We start from the raw sequence: 19,986 nt of genomic DNA on the forward strand, positions 1-19,986 counted from the left end.
AGAAAGATTTTGAGTTTATTGTATCACATCAATAACTGATTAAAAAGATTTTGAGTTTATTAGTTCAAATGTAGGTGTTGGATCAGGGATAACGGTTTTCTAACTTGGTTAGTCATTTTAAAATAAGTCTTAAACTCAACTTTTGGTAAAAAAATCATAGTAAACGGTTTTCTAACTTGGTTAGTCATTTTAAAATAAGTCTTAAACTCAACTTTTGGTAAAAAAATCATAGTAAAATCGGCTTCCAATATAAAAATTCAAGGTATGTTTCAAGGTACATATATCAATTCTCTTTGAAGGTGACTCTACTCTAACCAAAATCGATTTGTAACTGACATTTTCTTCTATATAAAAAGTAAAAACCACAACATTTACAAAAATATCATTTACTTCATAATATTAACAATAATGTTATGATCTCTATGTTATCATTAAAATTTGATAAAAGTAAGATAAAATATTTCAATCACCAAGTGATTCTTCTTATTTTGTGGCTTCGTTGAATAATACGTTTGAGATCATTATTGACACCAAAACCACAATTTCCTTTACCAAAGTAAAGGCTGGAAAATTGAACCTCGAGCGGAATCCAAACTAATGTGATAGAAATGAGCTGATATTAGCAATAAGAAGATAGCTACAGAAGCAGTATGGGATGGTACTATACAGCTCTCTTGAAACTGTTTTAAAGCTTCTCATGGATTAATGAATGCTAAAAACAGATTTACCAAGTGGACTTTTTGGTTCTCTGCATTGGCAGATTAAGTGGCATTCCAAACATCCCCCTTGTTAAGAGACACCATGTGTGTAGGAGTGGTATGACTAGTAAATAAAGAGAACTTCTATAGAGATGGCATAGAGTTATAATTATGCAAGCTGGTATATATCATCTTATATTTTTTTTTTTATGCATATCACCTTAAGGGCATTGTAATTATGTAAATTGGTGTGTCCTCTTTATGTATTTTTTCTTTTGATACATGTAACCCTAAGGGTATTGTAATCATTGTAAACACATTCACACAATCATAAATATAATAACATCAAGGTATGGGGTAAAGTATTTAAGCCTCTTCCTCTTAGCTCAAATTCATCCATACATCTCTTTCTTTTCCTCTTTCTTCTCTCCCTTGGTTTCTTCTTTCCTCTCTCCCAAGAGCTAGAATTGCTCTCTTCTCTCATTCCCTTAAGATCTCTTGTGTTTATGTCTAGTCCCTAGAAATTTTTTTTTTTTTTTTTGGAGCATCTACTTGTCCCTAGAAATTAACACCCCTCTTTTTGCCTGGTCAAGATCCTAAAACTCGGCCCTGGATACCCACACTGCGGTCAAGATGGTAAAAGGGAAGCGGGTAACAGTTGTTGGATTCCAGAGATCAGCGTTGGACATTGCAGAGTGTGAAACAATAAATGGTGAGTGTGAGTGTATACTAGGAGTACTGATCTACTCTCTAAGCACTCCATAACTTTTGAAGTGGGTGATCTATTTCAGGACCTGCATACCCATGTACACTGACTGATATATATAACTGCACGTTGGAACGTGCCGCATTAGTGTCCATTGGGAATCCATTATCTTACATGTATGGAAATCGGTTTTCAGAGCTCATGATTCACAAGCCTGGTGAAGGCCTGCTGCTAAGAATTTTAGCTACATTCATAACACCTCTGGTAATTCTCTCTTCTCCTCAAACTCTTAAATATCAAATATCTAAACTGGACTCCACTGCTTGGTTTTAGGTTCACAGTAATCCAACAGCTCTATGAGGGTTGCATCTGCAAGTCTATCCTCTCCTGTATTGAATCATATAAAACGAATGGCTTATACATAAACATCAATATGCAATCCGAAATAGCCAAACATATACTAAACTTTGTTTTTGTATTTCACGAATGAAATAGCCTTTCCCTCCAGAAAAGTAAGCTAAGATCTAATATGCTCTGTTTACAGAATTGAACTTGGTCTAGCTAAACACTGAAAACACTACTAATGAAGAAGTATATTAAGAGTGCAAAACACTGCTATCGAACCCTCATTTTTGCTAGAAAGTTCTTCAGGTGTTGCATTTATAAGCTACAACCTTCAAACAAACAGAAAGAAACTAGACACCAGACTAAACTCACTTACTATTCCAGGAAGATAACCTCTACAATCTAGTTTATCAACTATTGCTGAAAGTCTTATGTAGCTGCTGCGCCATGTCCACATCTAATGGACTTGGCAGTTGCTAACCAGGAAATTTTCCATGTTATAACAAGGATTATTTAGGGGGTACCAGGGAAACTCCCTTCACTCATGCAGTCCCTCAAACACCTTTCTAAACATTCATTAAACATAGGTAGACACCATCAGACTAATAAAACTCATTATTGTTTCCACAGTCCTGTCTTGACTCTTATCCTGGTATCCATGAAACAAAACCATTCATCTGTATATCTTCAAATCTACATTAATTTTTTTACCGATATTTACAGAGGTGGGCAATCTTCAATTCGTCAAGAGCTATCTAAGGTGGAAACTCCCACTCAAAAAGTATGGGTTGGTTCCTAAACAGTCTCTCTCTTCAACTCACTTCTTGCACACTCTCAGCTTTGCCAGGAAACTACTACAATAAAGTTGAGGAGGGAAGCATTATCTTGAAGAAATCACAGTCACTGGGCTTTTGCAAGAATGTTGTCATTATTGACAGAGAACCCACTCCTCTAGAAACAGATCTGGTAGTCTTTGCAACAGGATTTAAGGGTGACCAAAAGCTGCAGGACATATTTCTGTCACCTGTCTTCAAAGAAGCAGTGGCAGGCTCATCAAACAGTACTGTCCCACTTTATAGGTAACTGCCATTCACCCTTCTCAAAATAATCTTATCCAAAAAGTAATTTTGTTCATTTCCCATTTCACTTTTTGCCCTTATCAGACTACACCCTTTGTTTCTTTTCAAGCAGTGATTTTGAACTGTTAAACCTCAATAAGCAAAAAGGAGGGCCTGTGTTTGTGCCTCCACAAGAAACAAATTATCATGAGAAAATAGAAAACACTTTAGCCAAGTTTATGTTTCAAAAGCTGTCCTATGAGCACAAAGGAGCATTTCAAGCTTTCTACCATATTTCATTGGAAAATTACTAGACGATTTCATGTGTCTCCTCGTTTTATGAGGTTTCTTAAGATAAAATCCATTGTATATGAAAACAGTGGCACAATCAATAAAAAAACATTCATTTAACAGCGATATATAGGTCTTTTGACACTAAAGAATTTAATAGTGGGGATTTATACGTAACTTTGGTGATGAAACGAGTCAAAATACAGCCCAAACATTGGTATATATGAAGCATATCATATCAAATTTTTAATATCTTGATACAATAGCTGATACCAATGTTATTAAAACCAATCTGACCATCAAACCAATAGGATGACTGGTTTTGGTCCAATCGGATTACACTGGATTCAACCATTGGTTGGACCACGTCCAATTAGGTCACCTTATTATTCTATATGTATATTATTTTGTTGAAGTTGGACATTAATCACTTTTCTGTTGGTTGATAATACCTTTTCTGTAGGTACTTGGTCATACTCTCTCTAGTAAAAAAAATTCACCATTTTTCCATAAGAAAATGATTGAACCAGATCGAACTAACCGGCCTGATTCAAGTCCAGACCAGCCCAACCAGCCAAGTATTCATGTTTTAAGTCAAAAACTCTTTTCCTTGTGTGAGACCGGAAAAGGGTATGGCTACAGTTCAATCAGGTTGAACTGGCCAATCCTCCAGTTCTAACAACACTGGATGACACAGAAATGCACCAGCTTGATGATGATGCCCCTCATCTTAAATCCATAAAAAGAAGAGAACATGTTATTGGTAACTCTACAAAAATGAAGTATCCCATAAATTGCTCTGCAGTCATTTATATAGAGACTTAACAAAATAATCTGCAGACTCCATAGCTAATAGGACTAAAAGATAAAATATTTGTCCTTCAGTAGGATTAGACTCAAACATGGCCTGTAAATGGGCACTCTGCTGTGAAATCTTGAAAAAGTGTTATTTGGATATTTTTGCCTTCCTAAGTTTGATTTTAGCTCTAATTGATTTGGTTCAAATTCCTTGTTTTCCTGTTTTCATTTTCAGGGAATGCATTCATCCCCGTATTCCTTCACTTGCCATTATATGTACTCTGAGAGTCTCTCCCCAATTTGTGTACTTATGAGATGAGATGCCGATGGCTTGCACATTTTCTTGATGGTGAGTTCCAGTTTCCCAGCTTCAGAAATATGGATGAAGATGTTTTGAGGTGGGAGAAGTTCATGAAAAAGTACTATGGGAGCTACTACAGTGGGTCTAGCATTGCAGGAATCCATATATGGTACAATGATCAACTCTGCAAGGACATGTGTTGCAGCCCTACGAGGAAGAAAGGTCTCCTCAACGAGTTGTTCTCTCCCTGCAGTCCCTTCGATTATGCTAACCTGAAGTGAGCAATTCTTCTTTTGCATCTACTTGTGCTGTCCAGTGGGTAGATTGATTCGTAGCTGTCAAGAGTTTAAAGGTCACATGCTGTAGTCATTTCGAGTTTGCAAGGCAGGACCAATGCAATCGATATATCTTCACATGTATTGAATTGTCAGCCAGAATTCCATTGAAATATTGGTAAAGGTTTTTGCATATTAATTTCAATCTACTTATTTGATTCATGCAAGAGAAACGGTTCAATTATTTTGAACTGAGCATTACAAAGTCGGCACTCCTGCAGCTGCCACTGGATCTGGTGCCAGAAATTTTCACAAAAAGAAGAAAAAAATCGATACAAGCTACAAAACAAAACTCAGTATGACAACTTTGGGAAGGTGGCATACCAGATATCCACTATCATTTAAGACTTGTCCATTTCCCAAATAATACCACCATCCTCTGCAAAAACCATGATAAACAAATCAATTTATCTGATAATTGCGCTAGTTGTAACCAAACCACTGAATTATAGTCTCAAACACTAAAATCAATGTGAACACTAACCTCGGATTTTTTTGTTTATCCATACTTCCACCAACATGCCTGCACCTACTCCTGCAGCAATAATTGCTCCATAAACTGCAATGGCTGAAGGCAAGGATCTCCTAGGGAGGAAATAATAGTTAGGGACTTCCCTTATTTTCTTTGGAAGCCGCTTTTTTGTGACAGGGCCAGCAGTTGAATTAGCCTCACTCTTATTGCCTAAGGCTTTCCATTCCATGTCTTTCAGTAAGTCTTTAGAGTCTTCCGTTCCCATGAAGAAGAAAAAACTAGTTGGCCTCTGTAACAAGCTCAGCACAATTATTTAACTATCCCTGCGATAGTAAGCAGATGGCAGAGCCTCAAGTAGGGAGTTCAACAATGTGAGATCTAACAAGCTGAACCTCTTCATGGGAAGATTATAGTGCATTAAAAAAAACTAAAAATGATGTCGCAAAGAAAGGAATAAGAATAAAGGCTTTCATAAAGGAAATGGTCATATTAATTAACTTTGAACTTATGGATCTTCTTCAACGTACCAAACTATTTGATGTAATGATCTTACTTTCTTCATATAATCGTCACATTTGACCATAACCGACTTCAACATGTACGAGGGAATTTTTGAGGACAGCAATCATATCTAAAATAGGAACAATTTTAGTGGTTGAGGCTACTTTTGGAGAGTCATACCACAATAGAAGTATCAAGAAGAGCTACAGTCTAACTCAAAAGGTAGATCAAGACAACCTCAGGGCTCAGTGCCTTGTGTTACCACCTTGTCCACACACCAACTGTATGAAATTATGCTTCAGTGTAAGTTAGCATCACATATTTTTTACCACAAAGTTGAGCAGACAAAACACCTTGAAGAGCCACAATGTTGTCTTCAAAGAGCCAAAAGTTGATAAAAAGAAAAACACGATAGAATGACTTCTTTCCATTATATCATATCATGTTCTACAGACAATCTGCTATCTCCTATCTGCCCTATCTGACATATAAATTCATATCCCAATATGAAATTGTCCAGGTATAGTGCAACTATAACATTACATAAAGCATCATATTTGTAGAAAACATATCATGTCATATGCCACAATTGAGACAACACTAATTAAACTCAGGTACATTACTCGGTATCAATTTTCCTCAATAAAACTAAATCTTTACTTTCTTGGAGGATAAAATAACTGGAAGTCAAACCAACATATTAATATGGTCTTGTGGATCCTTTGCGTTTTTTCTTTTATTGGAAGTAAAAGAACCACAGTGCAAGGACAAATGGAACTCAGTAATACCCAAAAGTTTCTTCTTTGTATTTATGTGTGTGTGTGTGTGTTTATTGTACTGACTACAGCAAACAAGGTCTTCTTCAAAAGACCATAAAATTCATTTTAAATTGACAATAATGCATCACATTTCTCAAACACCTAATTAGAAAATAGTTGAATGTTCCAAATAAATTATACCGAAGTACTTGTTTGTGTTAAATAAATTACAATGCATTTATAACTTCTTCTTCTCCAGTTCGAACAAACTTGGCTCACGACGGTTCTCGTCTGCGGAGCATAAATCCAATTAAATTCTGTACTTCGGCCTTCTTTGGACATCAACTCTAATCTGTTTTGCTTGCACGCTGTCCTCAGCCTTCATAGCCAAAGCTAGGTCTTTCAAGATTTGACCTGTGATTTGATTTGTGGAAGGAGAGGCTTCTGGCATTCAAAGTTGTTTCCCTCTTCTTCTTTTTTCAGATTGGTTGTGAAAATAGAGAGGCACTTGTTTCTGCTAGGGGTGGCATCAAGCTGAACCGAGCCCAAACCTAGCTATGTTCGAGCCGAACTTGATTTAAATATTTCGAACTCGAGCCTAAAATTGTTATCGAGCACGAGCATGAGCCCAATAATTTTAACCGAGCTCGAGTCTCGAGCCTAAAATTGTTATCGAGCTCGAGCCCAATAATTTTAACCGAGTTCAAGCTCCAACATACATTTCAAACTTTTCAAAAAATACATGTCTACTTAAAATTGGGCATGACCTCTACTTAAAATTGGGCATGACCTCATCCTTCAAAGGTTTTTGTGGCCGCCCTCTTCTCTTATAGGCTGGAAGGGAGTCTTGCCCACCACTTCCAGGGTCTTCATGACTCACAACAACGGTCAATTTCTTACCTTCTCTACCTCTACCCACTGCCCCTCAAAAAATGATAAACTCAAAGAAAAAAGCTGCAAAACCAAGATACCAATCCTTAGGCACAGAATAAATAAAAGGAAACTATATTGCCATCTCAAGAGATCTATTATGCATGATGCAAAACTGTTAAAACCAGAAAACTCCTTCCACCACTATGAGAGTAGAGAAGTAGATAAAGCATCAGCTTTAAGAGAGGGCTAAATGCATTGAAAGAATCACAAAAGAAAGAAAAGAGAAACTCTGAGGCAAATTCTCCCATGAAGAAAGATGGCACTTGTTACAACACCCAACACAGCTTGTCGCATGATAAAAATTTTAAATGACAAGGCAATGGCCTTATGTCCTAAAGAGTTCAAGAGGAGATTATGTGAGAGAACACAGAGCACTCAATTTTTTAACAACATAATTGCAACTATTGGCAAGAAGTTTCTGTTTAGAAAAATCAAAAAACATCTACAAGGCTGGATGATAACATTATTATAAAGAGAGGAATGAATGAGATCATAAAAACAAATACTTTCAGGAGAAATAAATGAACAAGAGGATATAATTGCTGCAGCAAAAAAACAGAAAAAAATTATTGGCAACTACAATTTCGACATAATAACACAAACAAACCAGCATCAATAAGCAGGGAAGAAATCATTAGCTTCAAGAACCCTCTAATGTCCAACATAATCCAGAAAACGAAATACAGTTGTCTAAGTCACTCTCAACACTCAATAATGAATCAGAAAAGAAGAAGATGATAGACAGATAAACGCGGAAAGAGATAAAGAACCACTCTTGACCTTATATTCCCAAGAAACCTAATATCCTACACCATACTCAATACACGAAAATCACTCCCAGCGCCATCGATCCTAACAGATTAATAAAAAAGTTCAAGTTTCTCCAACAAAACGCAAATCTTAGAAGAAGCAGAAAATTTTATTCTAGAACTTCAAAATTTTCTCCAATAAAAAAGTTCAAGTTTCTCCAATATCCGATACCCAAAACCAAAAACCCCAGAATGGGATGAGAATCCAGCAAGTATCCTATCCAAGACCTCCAATCAAACGATGGGAAGAGGCTCCGAGACAGGAGAATATATAATCCGCATGAGGAATAAGAAGAAGAAATCCCCCCATTTTCACTAAATCGCCGCCTAACGAGTGACGAACGCCAATCTCTGTTCCTTGATTCCCGCTGAGAGAACAAAAGCGGAAGAAACAAAGTCGAAATCAATCGACCTCCAGCATGCTAGTCGTTCCTGCTCAGAGTTCCCAATTCCCCGAAGTCCCACCTCCCGACTCCCTGAATCCCGGGCCGCTCGTTAAGTTAACGAGCCGGCTCACGAGCTTTTGAACCGAACAATGGCTCGGTCGAGCTCGGCTCGGCTCGTTAACTTAAACGAGCCTTATCCGGATCTCGAACTTGGTTCGAGATCCAGATAAATCGAATCGAACCGAGCCGCTCGCGAACCGGCTCCGTTCGATGCCACCCCTAGTTTCCGCTGCATTACTCTCTTACTACAAAGCTGAAGACATTACAAGGTAAGTTTTTTATAAAAAAAAATTGTGCTGGGAATAAATTACAGTATTTTTGTTAAGGTCTATGTTTCTAATGCTTCAGCTCCCTTCTTCTCATCTCTTCATTCTTTCAGCTGCTTTTGGATGAAAACATGAGTTGGATATGATGCTTGTTTTTATTATTTTCTCGGCTTCCCAACAGCTTTAGGACATTCGAGTCGACTTTCTATCCCTATTTTTTAAAAAAATTCTGAAAACCCTTCTCAAATGACTGCTGAGAGGTCTTAATCCCTTAAAATTTCCTCCTTATTGCCTGTTAGACTATTACTGGTGCTTAACTCTTTCAGTTAAAATGGTGATTTGAACAGCAAGCTTGATGTAGAAAATTTTGGAGTAAAAATAGATGGTGGGAACTCAGAAAACTAATTTTAAGTATCAAACTTGGAAAAGCTGAAATTCTCTTTTTGCAAGTGAAGTTTTGCAATGTCCAGAACAGATTTGGTCTTTCAGGGTTAAAAACATACCAAACATACCATACAAACCAAGAAAATTTACCTATCTGGAGAAGTCAGCTACATATAAGGATCTGTGAGCTCTTGAGTACTGATGATCATCACAGGTACTGCTGTGTTATACAGTTCGTGTTTCTCAGTAATGTTTGTTAATTTGTGTTCTTTGTATTTACAGTTTTGATTATAGAAGTAGTTGTAGTGAGTCATCAATTGGTCAGCTGGTCAAATGTTTGATATGTGCCAAAGTTAGGGCGATGTTGAGTTGATGTAAGCTTTTTTTTTCATATTGCCGTGAGCCACAAGAAGACAAGACCATCTCCAAAGTTTCCTCTAGCAAACATCATGAGGGCCATGAGGGATTTCTCCATCTTCATCGATTTCTTTCACAAGTCCCATTATACTAGCTACTGAAAAACATCCTGAAGGGGATATCTACCACAGTCCACACACACCTATCATTATGCTCTATCATAGGTTGATCTATACCCTCAAATCTCTTTTCTGATATCCCCTCCCCACATGCTTTTGAGCAAATTTACAGCTCATCTCCTTGAACTATGTAACATCAGGTCACTAACCTTCCTTTCCTGGTTGTCTCTCATTTTTTATCTTGTCTAGTTGACTGGATTTACTCTAGTTGCCTGAGCAAGGTTTTTTCAGCACCCACATGCAGGTCCTCTCACATATCCATATTAATTCCTTTCAAAACCTTGATTTAACATCCAATCTTGCCTTGGTTCTTGATAAACTACCCTTTTTAAATACTAGTTTTACTTTACCCTTACGATAGTGGAATCCATTTGCGTTTCACCGTAATTTTAATAAGTGCAAAAAACTAGATTTCTGACCACTTCTGGTTTAAAAAATATCCTCTCTGTTAGTGCACTTAAAATGTTGGAGTGGTGGATTTCACCGGCAAAAATGCATTAATGTGCATGGAATATCTGAGTGGATTTCACTTCACCCATACAACGTGAATTATCTCATTTCTTAATTAAAGTATGAAATGTGAAATTGCACCTCTCACAGTGGAATTTCACTTTCTATCATTTTGGTTCCCTGTGTTTTCTTCATTTTCTTCTTTTTTCTTCCTTCTTCTTTTTATTCTTTATGTTTTTTTTAATACATAAGAAGTTGACAAGAAGGGGGAGCGGGTGGGAGGAGGTCATTCTCCGCCTGCTGTCACCTTCCCAGAGGTGACGATGGGAGGGAGATAGTGTCTCTTATTCCCTTCTTCCTAGCATCTTTTGCAAATTACAGAGCACAATGGAGAACAGAAAAGGGCAGGGGAGGTTGTCCCCCTCCTGCCGTCATCCTCTCGTTCTTATGATGGGAGGACAACCTCCCCAACCTCCTTTTTCTTCTCAATGTCCTCTGGAACTTGTAGAGGACGATGGAGAACGGAAAAGGGGCGGTAGGGGCCATCCATGTCTCATTGTCACCATCTTGTGATAGGGACAGAAAGGGGATGGCAAGAAGAGAACGACCTTCCCCACCCCTCTGGTTCTCCTTTGATTGAGAGAGAAAAGTCTCCAATGGACATTAGCCGGAGGCCTTCACACTTTTTAATAGTGTTTAATAAAAAAAAATTGAAACTATTTATTGATCGGCTAATTTATTATTTCAAACATGAATTAATTTTAAATAGTTACCAAATAATAGTATAAAATATAAATCAGTTACTTAAGTTATTCTACTAATTTATTTAGTATATACATATTTATTTAAGTAGGTATAATTATTTTATATTTATTTTATGATCATTTATAAAATTAAACTTGTATTATTTTATAATTTTAAGTATTTTATTTGGAAGAATAATATTATTGATCATTGTTTAGTTATATTAAGTAAGTAAAATAATTGGAAGTTTAACTAATAATTATATCAAAATTCAAATTCATGTAATCTAACTCAAAATACATTTTATAAAATTATAATTATTTTTTATCATTATATTTTAATTTAACTTTATTTCAGTAATTTAAATAAAAGTTAAACTTATCTTATCATATTAAAAAACTTAAATAAAATTATTAGTAATTTAAATTATAAATACACCAAACATTATGTAATCTAACTCAAAAGTTATTGTATAAATTAATGATTAATTTGAATTATTATATGGTTTTTAATAATATAGATAAAATTCAAATCTATATTACGCAATTAAAAAACTATTCTATAACTTGAATAACTGATAATTACATAAGTACCTTTTTTCTTTGTTGTCTCATACTAAATCTATTTTATTAGTGAATTTCTACTACACTTTCGATAAGGTTACACTAACTTAAGAAGTACATTCTCTTACACTTTCTATAGTATATATTAAAAAATTCTTCATGAAAAATAGTTCTGACGTGAAAATTCCCTTTCTTTTTTCGATTTCTTTTTTATCCCCTTGCCCAAAATCTTCTTTCCTAGGAAAATCCTACCTTCTGCCACGGGCCAACCGTAGTCATATTACTTTCCAACGAATACTCTATTTTTCTCTTTCTTCAGCTATTCTCCCTGCCTGCCAGCCAGTGTATTTTCTCAAACCCTAAAGAGCCGTTCCCTCTTTCTATGTTCTCTTCTCTCCTTTCTCTGCTCTCTTTGTTAACACTATTGGCTCTAGATTTTGTTATTCTGATTGCCCTTTCTGGTCCAATGAAGTCTACTATATGATCTTGAAAAAACGTTAGAAGAAAGAAGGTTGAAGAGAGAGAATGAGAGAGAGAGAAAGTGGAGAAGAAAAAATTGAGAAGGAAACTGAGATTGGGGGACCTGGACGTCCCCCAACGTCTATTTATAGCTTTAGGGTCGAGTGGGTTGAGTAAAATTTATAATATTGTCCCTACTTTGAAAAACCTTAATTTTATATCTCTTATTCCTTTTTATATGAAATTTGGTCCATATATATAGTTTGACATATAAAATAAGATTACATCAAGAAATATAAATAACGACAAGGTAAAATAACCAAAATACCCTTGTGCTTGTTTTTCAACACTCCCCCTAAAGCTAGAGAGTATACCCTAAACACGAAATTAAACCCTAAATACCATAAACCCTAACCCTAAATCCCGAAATTATACAGAAATTAAACAATCAATACAAATACCGTACACAGAAATTAAATAAAATAAATACAACAGTAAATTAAACTAAAAAAAATTGTGGTTTAGGGTTACCTTCTGAAATTTGGGGAAAACCGAAGCCCAATGGGGGAATCGAAGCCGAATGGGGAAATTTGAGGGAAATCTAAGTAGAATCGGAGAAATCGACGCCGAAATGGGGGAAATCGAAGGAAATCGGGAGGTTTTTTAGGGTAAAAGAGAGTGAGAAGCGAGAGAAGGGGGAAAAAGAGAGGTAGAGGCTAGAGGCGAGATGAGTTTCCGCCGAGACGACGTAGAGAGGAGGAAGGTTGGAGGGGGAGAGGCAGAGCTGCTGCGGGCTGAGAGCGAGAGCGAGAGGAAGATGGGAAGCCAAGAGCGAGAGCCAGAGGGAGAAGAGAGGGTGCCGAGAGGTTTCGCGAGCGGCCTTCAGGGGAAATTTTCGCGCGCCGGCGAGTCAAGGTGGGGGGGGGGGGGGGGGGGGGGTTTTAGTGAACTTGATGTCCGAGAAGCACGACGCACTTCAATACTTGAAGCCGTTAGTAGCGCGCTGATGATACTTCATCAAGATGCAGGGGATAAAGCCGTCCTTCATCTCCACGGTTTAAAATACTTTATCTAAAAGAAGGCCATATTTGATTTTCTTTGAAATTAAGGACGTGCGACGCTTCTTTTTCTCCTCTCTCTCCTCGCACCCCCCTCTCTCACGCGTTCTCATTTTCGTTTTTCTCTTTCTCTCTCCCACACTTTGTCACAAAAACTCTCCAAGCGGCGAAGCTCCAACAGACTGCGATTCGCCACCGGAGAAGCAGGAGACTCCGTCGGCGAATTTTCCGTAAAGGTTCTCTATTCAGGGGGGATGAGAAACAGAGATTAACAGATTTCCTAGAGCCATCTGTCTCGGAAACTCTCCACGAGGCGAAGCTCCAATGGGCTGCAATTCGCCACCGAAGAAGCAAGAGACTCTGTCAGCGACATTTCTGCTCAACCTCCGTCCCGGCAGGACAGCGTCAAACGACCCGTCAAAAAAAATTCGCAGAAGGAGGAAGAAGGCTTCTGATTACAGTTTTCCTAAGTTAGGAAAATTTAATCAACGCAGTACGCTGAGTCGCGCATCGGACCGGGCTTATTGAACCGAGTCAACCGAAGCCAACTCGGACTGGGCCAACTAAAAATAAAAAATAAAAAATAAATAAAAATAAACTCCAGTTTTGGACATAGCTATCGCGGATGCTACTTGGGCACAGGTGGAGACGTCGGCATACAAACCCTACTTGCGAGCTTGAGGACAAGTCGTATAGATCTACTCTGTAAATTCGGTTGGAGCTTAATTAGCTGCCTGGATTGATTTTCTCTGTTCATCGTGATCTCTGGTTTTTCGGCACCTTGGGAAGAAGACAATGTTGGAAAATTTGATTTTCCTAAATTAGGAAAAAATTAATGTGGCGCCGGTTCAGCTCTTGACGCAACCCAGCAACCCAGCACTATATCAATTTTATTACTATATTAAACTTCATATTTAAGTCTCTGGTAAATAAAATATAATTAAAGTATGCATTTGATTAATTAATTACTTTTAATTTTGTGAAAATATATTATTAATTAATACCATGTGAAAAATCTATCTTATGTTATTAATATAATACTTTTTAATTCATTAATCATATTATTTTTTATTTACTCTATTGTATTAGTGATTTAATAGTGGTAATTAAAATATTGTTAACTCAAACACTTGGTTTAATTAACTCATTTTTATAATTAATAAAATCAATGATTTTAAATTTCGAAGATGAAGATGAAGATGAAGTTGTCTACACTAACACTCTATTTCGAAGATTCCGAACATGAACTTGTCCATACTAACACCCATTTCGAAGATGAAGATCATGTAGATGCATGAGATGAAGATCAAATTTCCAGTTTGTTGACTAACCACCCCCCGCCCCCCCCCCCCCCAAGTGGACCCTGTGCGTGCACTAACACATCCGGAGTCAAAGTGTGTTCACAATTAACTTGAATTTAAGTGAAAATTTTCTGAATTGAACTTAAATGAATTGATTCAACTTCAACTCATCCTTGAGTGTTAGTGTAGACGAGTTCAAGTGCACTAGAAAATAAATTCCAGTTTTAGTGCCCCCAAATAAAAAGTATGATATAAACAAGAGAATGAGTAACCTTTAATAATATGCTTAAATAGAAGATATACCTAAACAGATAATTAACCAAAATAAACATGGTTACTACACTTATAAGTGATTTAATGTATAATATTAAAATATATTAATAAACTAATTAATGAAAGGTTATATTATATTACTTAATGATTACAGTTTATTATAAATTAATATAATAATTACGTGTGACTAGAATAAATTATTAAAAATAAACAACAAAAATAACTAAATCGAATATAATAAATAAATAAATGATTTTTTAATATCATAAGATATATTTTAACATTAAAAATAAATAATTTAATACAGTAATAAAAATATAATAAATAAATAAATATATTATTTTATCAATAACATAATATATATTTTTATGTATTATTAATTAATTATATATTGTCACAAAATTTGAAACCATTGGTTTAATTCATTATAGCAATGTGATAATTAAACCAAAATAATTTACCAAATGTTTACTTTAACAATATTTTAATTATGACTATTAAATCACTAATTTAATACAATAATTACAAAATGAATATACTTAATAAATAAAAAAATTATTTTATAAATAAAATATTTAAATTATTATTCTTATTACGATAAATAAATTATCGTCTTCCTCAGCGACAGGCCAGTGGGCAACGACGATGGGGGGGGGGGGGTAGAGGAGCCACCCGTGATTCCATTGGTTGATTCGTAAAATAGGTGGAAAACCAAATTCCCCAATTTTTGCCTGACAGAATGAAGTGATGTAATTTAACTTTAATTCAATTCATATTACACTAACGATGTTATTTAATGAACTAAGTAATACGGGGGCAATTCATTCCACTTCATTGTGGACTAACCCCCCCCCCCCCCCCCCCCCCCCTTGGGTTTAGTCAACTTGACGCAGGAGATGAACTTCAACTTTATTACTTAAGAGGGTGCCGAGAGCTTTCACGAGTAGCCTTCGGGAGAGATTTTCGCAAGCCGGTGAGTTACTTGAACTCGCCCTAAAGTGGATGAATCAGGATTCTCATCGAAATCTTGGTTCATCTACTTGAACTCATGTCTCAGTTCATGAAAGTAGATCTCGCTCTCCTCTTAGCGTTGTCGCTCTCCTATCTCCCTCTCGCTCTCACTTATTATTAATTCGGTTCATTATGGAGCATTTTGGCCGAGAGAGAGCCTACCGTACTCTGTGACGGAGGATGAGAGGGAGAGGAGAGGGAGGAAGGCCGACGAGAGGGAGGGAGGGAGAGTTTGGCCAAAGGATCGCGGGGGGGGGGGGGGGGGGGGGGGGGGGGGGGAGGGGAACGAGTTGGTTGATTCGCAAAATAGGTGGGAAACCAAATTCCCCGATTTTTGCCTAACAGAATGAAGTGATGTAATTTAACTTCAATTCATTTTACACTAACGATGTTATTTAATGAACTAAGTAATACAGGGGCAATTCATTCCACTTCATTGTGGACAGATGAACTTCAGCTTTATTACTTAAGAGGGTGCTGAGAGGTTTCACGAGTGGCCTTTGGGAGAGATTTCGCGAGTCGGTGAGTTACTTGAACTCGCCCTAAAGTGGATGAATCAGGATTCTCACCAAAATCTTGGTTCATCTACTTGAACTCGTGTTTCAGTTCATGAAAGTAGATCTCGTTGGAGGCGATTGGTGTGGATGAAATTGAATTGTCTAGTAGAAAGGCAGTGATTGGGGCGGATGAAATCACATCGTTCAGATAGGATGAAGAAGTTCTTGATTGAGTGTTAATTTTCCCCCCTCAACTTAGGTCGTCTCGTGCTATCGAGACGGGCAGAGGGGGGGGGGGGTGCACAGGAGAGGTGAACGGTGGCAGGTGGCAGTGGGGTCGACTAATTTCAGCGGTAAATCGGCGACGAGAGAGGAGAGAAGGAAGAGTGGGGGGTTCTGTGTTGCGTCGGTTGGGTGGTTGCTAGTAGAGCGGATGGCGACGGCGTCAGGCAGTAGGGGGCGATGAGGACGTCGGGCGACTGGAGAGTGATTTTTGGAGATAGCATCGAGAGATGAGGTTCGAAAGGGGGGGTGGGGGGAACTCTGGGTGGTAGGCTGGGGGCGGTCGGCGCTGTGGCCATTGGGCCGAGCGGCAGGCAGTTGCGGGGTCGATCAATTTCGGCGGTAAATCGGCGACGAGAGAAGAAAGAAGAAGAGCGGGGAACTCTGGACGGTTGGCACTGTGGCCGTCGGGGCGAACGACGGCGACAAGAAAAAAATCGAGAAGAAAATATCACTGGGTCGCTGTAGCGGCATTCGGTGGCGTGCGGGAATGGCTTGCGACTGACAACAGCTAGCCAATATACCCAAAAGACCAATCTTTTAGGTACGGAAAACTTCTGGCTACAAGAGTGGACGGAACCACTATGACACCCACCCACCCTATCCATTTGAACGTTGGATGTGGCGTGCCTTGCTCTAATACTATGACAGCGGCTAGCCAATACACCCAAAAGACCAATCTGTTAGGTGCGGAAAGCTACTGCCTACAAGAGTGGACGAAACCACTCTGATAGCGGCTACGACGTGTGGCTCTGGCGAGGGAGTTGACGGCAGAGAGGACGATAACGAAAGTTTTTTTTTTTTCAAAAATACCTTTGATAAGATTGCACGGAGAAATGGTAGAGAAGATACCAGGTATGGGCGGCGATAGTGGGCTGCAGCTATGGAGGCTGCTTCCAATAAGGATTTCCAGCAACGGTAGATTGGTTCTTATTAATAAATCAGAAGCTCTGACACCATATAGAATATTGGAATGAATAATAATATTGTCGTGATTATTATTAATCAGGTGTAAACTATTTATAGAATTACACAGAGAGATTATAGGTGATTAGGACTCTACAATCTGAGTCCATCTGTAATTCAAACACTAGTTGTTTTTATCTCTATCACTATGTTTATCTCTATCTCTATCATATATTAAACCGAGTTCCAACCAAGGTTGTTCCAAAAATGTCATTTGAATTAATTAAAGGTTGGAAACCGAGCTGCGACATATGCACGTTTGGAGATGCCCGTTTGAAGTGAGAATTTATAATCCACAAGAGAAAAATATGGACCCAAGGACCATAAGTGGGTCTTTCATTGGATATGCTGAAAGGTCTAAAGGTTACAAATTTTACTGTCAATCTCACAGCACTAGGATTGTGGAATCAAGAAATGCAAAGTTTCTTGAAAATGACTTGATCAGTGGGAGCAATCAAACTCGAAACATAGTTTTTGAGAAGGAGCATACAGAATCTCAACCTTCCACTTCAAATGATAGATTGGTTACTGTTTACAGCACCCCTCAAGTATAAACTGATGTTGAACAACCAATCATTGAAGTTCCACAAGCTGTTGACGACATTTTAGTAGATCAAGTAGTTCAAGGGTTACCAAGAACTTTTGAACAACTAGATGAACCACATACTTCTCAAGAATATGATGGTACAATATTAAAAAGATCTACTGGAACAAAGAGATCCTCAATTCCTGATGACTATGATGTGTATTTGCAAGAATTTGACTACAACATTGGAGCCGAAAATGATCACAAGTTCTTTTCACAAGCCATGAGTTGCAAAGACTCAAAATTATGGTACAATGCCATGAAGGAAGAGATGAATTCTATGAAGAGTAACGAATTTTGGGATCTTGTTGAGTTGCCTAATAGAGTTAAAATCATTGGATGTAAATGGGTATTTAAGACAAAGAAAGAATCATTAGGCAACATTGAGAGATACAAGGCAAAATTTGTTGTTGAGGGATTCACTAAGAAAGAAGGAATCAATTACATCGGGACTTTTTCTCCTGTATCTAAGAAAGATTCCTCGTGCATAATTTTGGCATTAGTAGCCCATTTTGACTTACAATTGTAACAAATGGATGTGAAAACGACATTTCTCAATGGAGATCTAGAGGAGAAAGTTTACATAAAACAACCTAAAGGATTCCCCTCTAATGATGGTGAACAATTGGTTTGCAAGTTCAAGAAATCCATATATGGATTAAAATAAACATCCCGCCAATGGTATTTAAAATTCCATAATATAATTTCTTCATTCGGTTTTGTAGAAAATATTATGGATCAATTTATATACAAGAAGGTTAGTGGAAGTAAAATCTGCTTTCTTTTTTTATATGTGGATGACATTTTGCTAGCAACCAATGATAAAGGTTTCCTGCATGAGGTAAAACAATTTCTCTCTAAAATTTTTGATAAGAAGGATATGGGTGAGACATCTTATGTCATTGGCATTAAGATTCATAGAGACAAATTTCAAGGTATCTTAGGTCAATCTTAGGAAACCCGTATGAATAAAGTTTTAGAGAGATTTTGGATGAAGGATTGTTCACCAAGTGTAGCCCCCATTGTGAAGGGTGATAGGTTCAATTTGAAGCAATGCCCAAAGAACGACCATGAAAGGGAACAAATGAAGGACATTCCATATGCTTTTGCAGTCGAAAGCCTAATGTATGTTCAAGTCTGCATAAGAATTGACATTGCATTTTATGTAGGAATGTTGGGACGGTATCAGAGTAATCTAGGGTTAGACCACTGGAGAACTGCAAATAAAGTAATGAGGTACCATCTAGGAACCAAAGACGACATGCTGATGTATAAACGGACGGATAATCTAGAAGTAATTGGCAACTCAAATTTTGACTCTGTTAGTTATATTGATTCATGCAAATCAACATCAGGATACATTTTCTTGATGGCTAATGGAGTTATATCATGGAGGAGTGCTAAACAGACATTGACTGCCACGTTCACTAAGAAAGCCGAGTTAGTTTCTTGTTTTGAGGCTACTTCACATGGCGCATGGCTTAAGACTTTCATTTCTAGCCTTAGAATTATGGATTTTATCTCTAGGCCATTGATAATGTATTGCGACAATTCAACTACTGTTTTTATGACCATGAACACCAATAGAGGAAATCGAAGTAAACACATCGACATAAAGTATTTGGCCATAAGAAATGTGTTAAAGAAAAGAAAGTGGTCATTGAGCACGTAAGCATTGAATTAATGATAGTTGATCGTTTGACTAAGGGCATGCCACCGTTTAAATTCAAGGATCATGTCGTGAATATGAAACTTGGTTCCATTATGTAATTTTTCATTGTATAAACAATGTTATTTTAGTGAAATTCTTAATTATTGTGATATTTTTCTCATATTTATGTACACCTTAATTTTGAGAAAATTCATTTATGTTGGACTAAGAATGAACATAGGGTTTATTCATAAATTATAAGAAATAAATACATTGTAATACATGGAAGGTAATACGACCTATTGTCATGATTCATGTGTTTATTACTTAAATGCAGATTATCGATGGGTTTAAGATTATATTAAAAGTATGGACCAAATAGGAGAATGTTATCCATTTCTCTATGAGAAACAGTTTGGTCTCATCTTCTTTTAGCAGTTGTAACTACCCCTTGATAACCTCAGTTACAACTCCCTCGATAACAAAGCTTGATGGAGCTTTGGCTAAA

The 19,986-nt window shown here is 37.2% G+C and overlaps 1 long non-coding RNA gene and 1 pseudogene across 2 annotated transcripts; one reads left to right on the forward strand and one right to left on the reverse strand.

Annotated features, from left to right (window-relative positions):
* Positions 1-1,304: 1,304 nt before the first annotated feature.
* Positions 1,305-4,478, forward strand: LOC137943761 (probable flavin-containing monooxygenase 1; annotated as a pseudogene).
* A 131-nt stretch (positions 4,479-4,609) lies between these two features.
* On the reverse strand, positions 4,610-12,765 carry LOC137944746 (uncharacterized). 2 transcript variants are annotated; one of them, XR_011110846.1, is made up of 3 exons: positions 12,385-12,765; positions 5,017-5,293; positions 4,610-4,911 (listed from the first exon to the last, which is right to left on the reverse strand). It is a non-coding gene; the product is annotated as an uncharacterized lncRNA (long non-coding RNA). The 2 variants fall into 2 exon arrangements; XR_011110847.1 differs by having other exon boundaries at positions 5,017-5,327.
* Positions 12,766-19,986: the final 7,221 nt, after the last annotated feature.

This window comes from Aristolochia californica, unplaced genomic scaffold, assembly GCF_029961685.1.
Source record: "Aristolochia californica isolate CCGP_79_NKW_82.1479 unplaced genomic scaffold, dmAriCali1.0.hap1 SCAF_11, whole genome shotgun sequence".
Taxonomy (NCBI): Eukaryota; Viridiplantae; Streptophyta; class Magnoliopsida; order Piperales; family Aristolochiaceae; genus Aristolochia; species Aristolochia californica.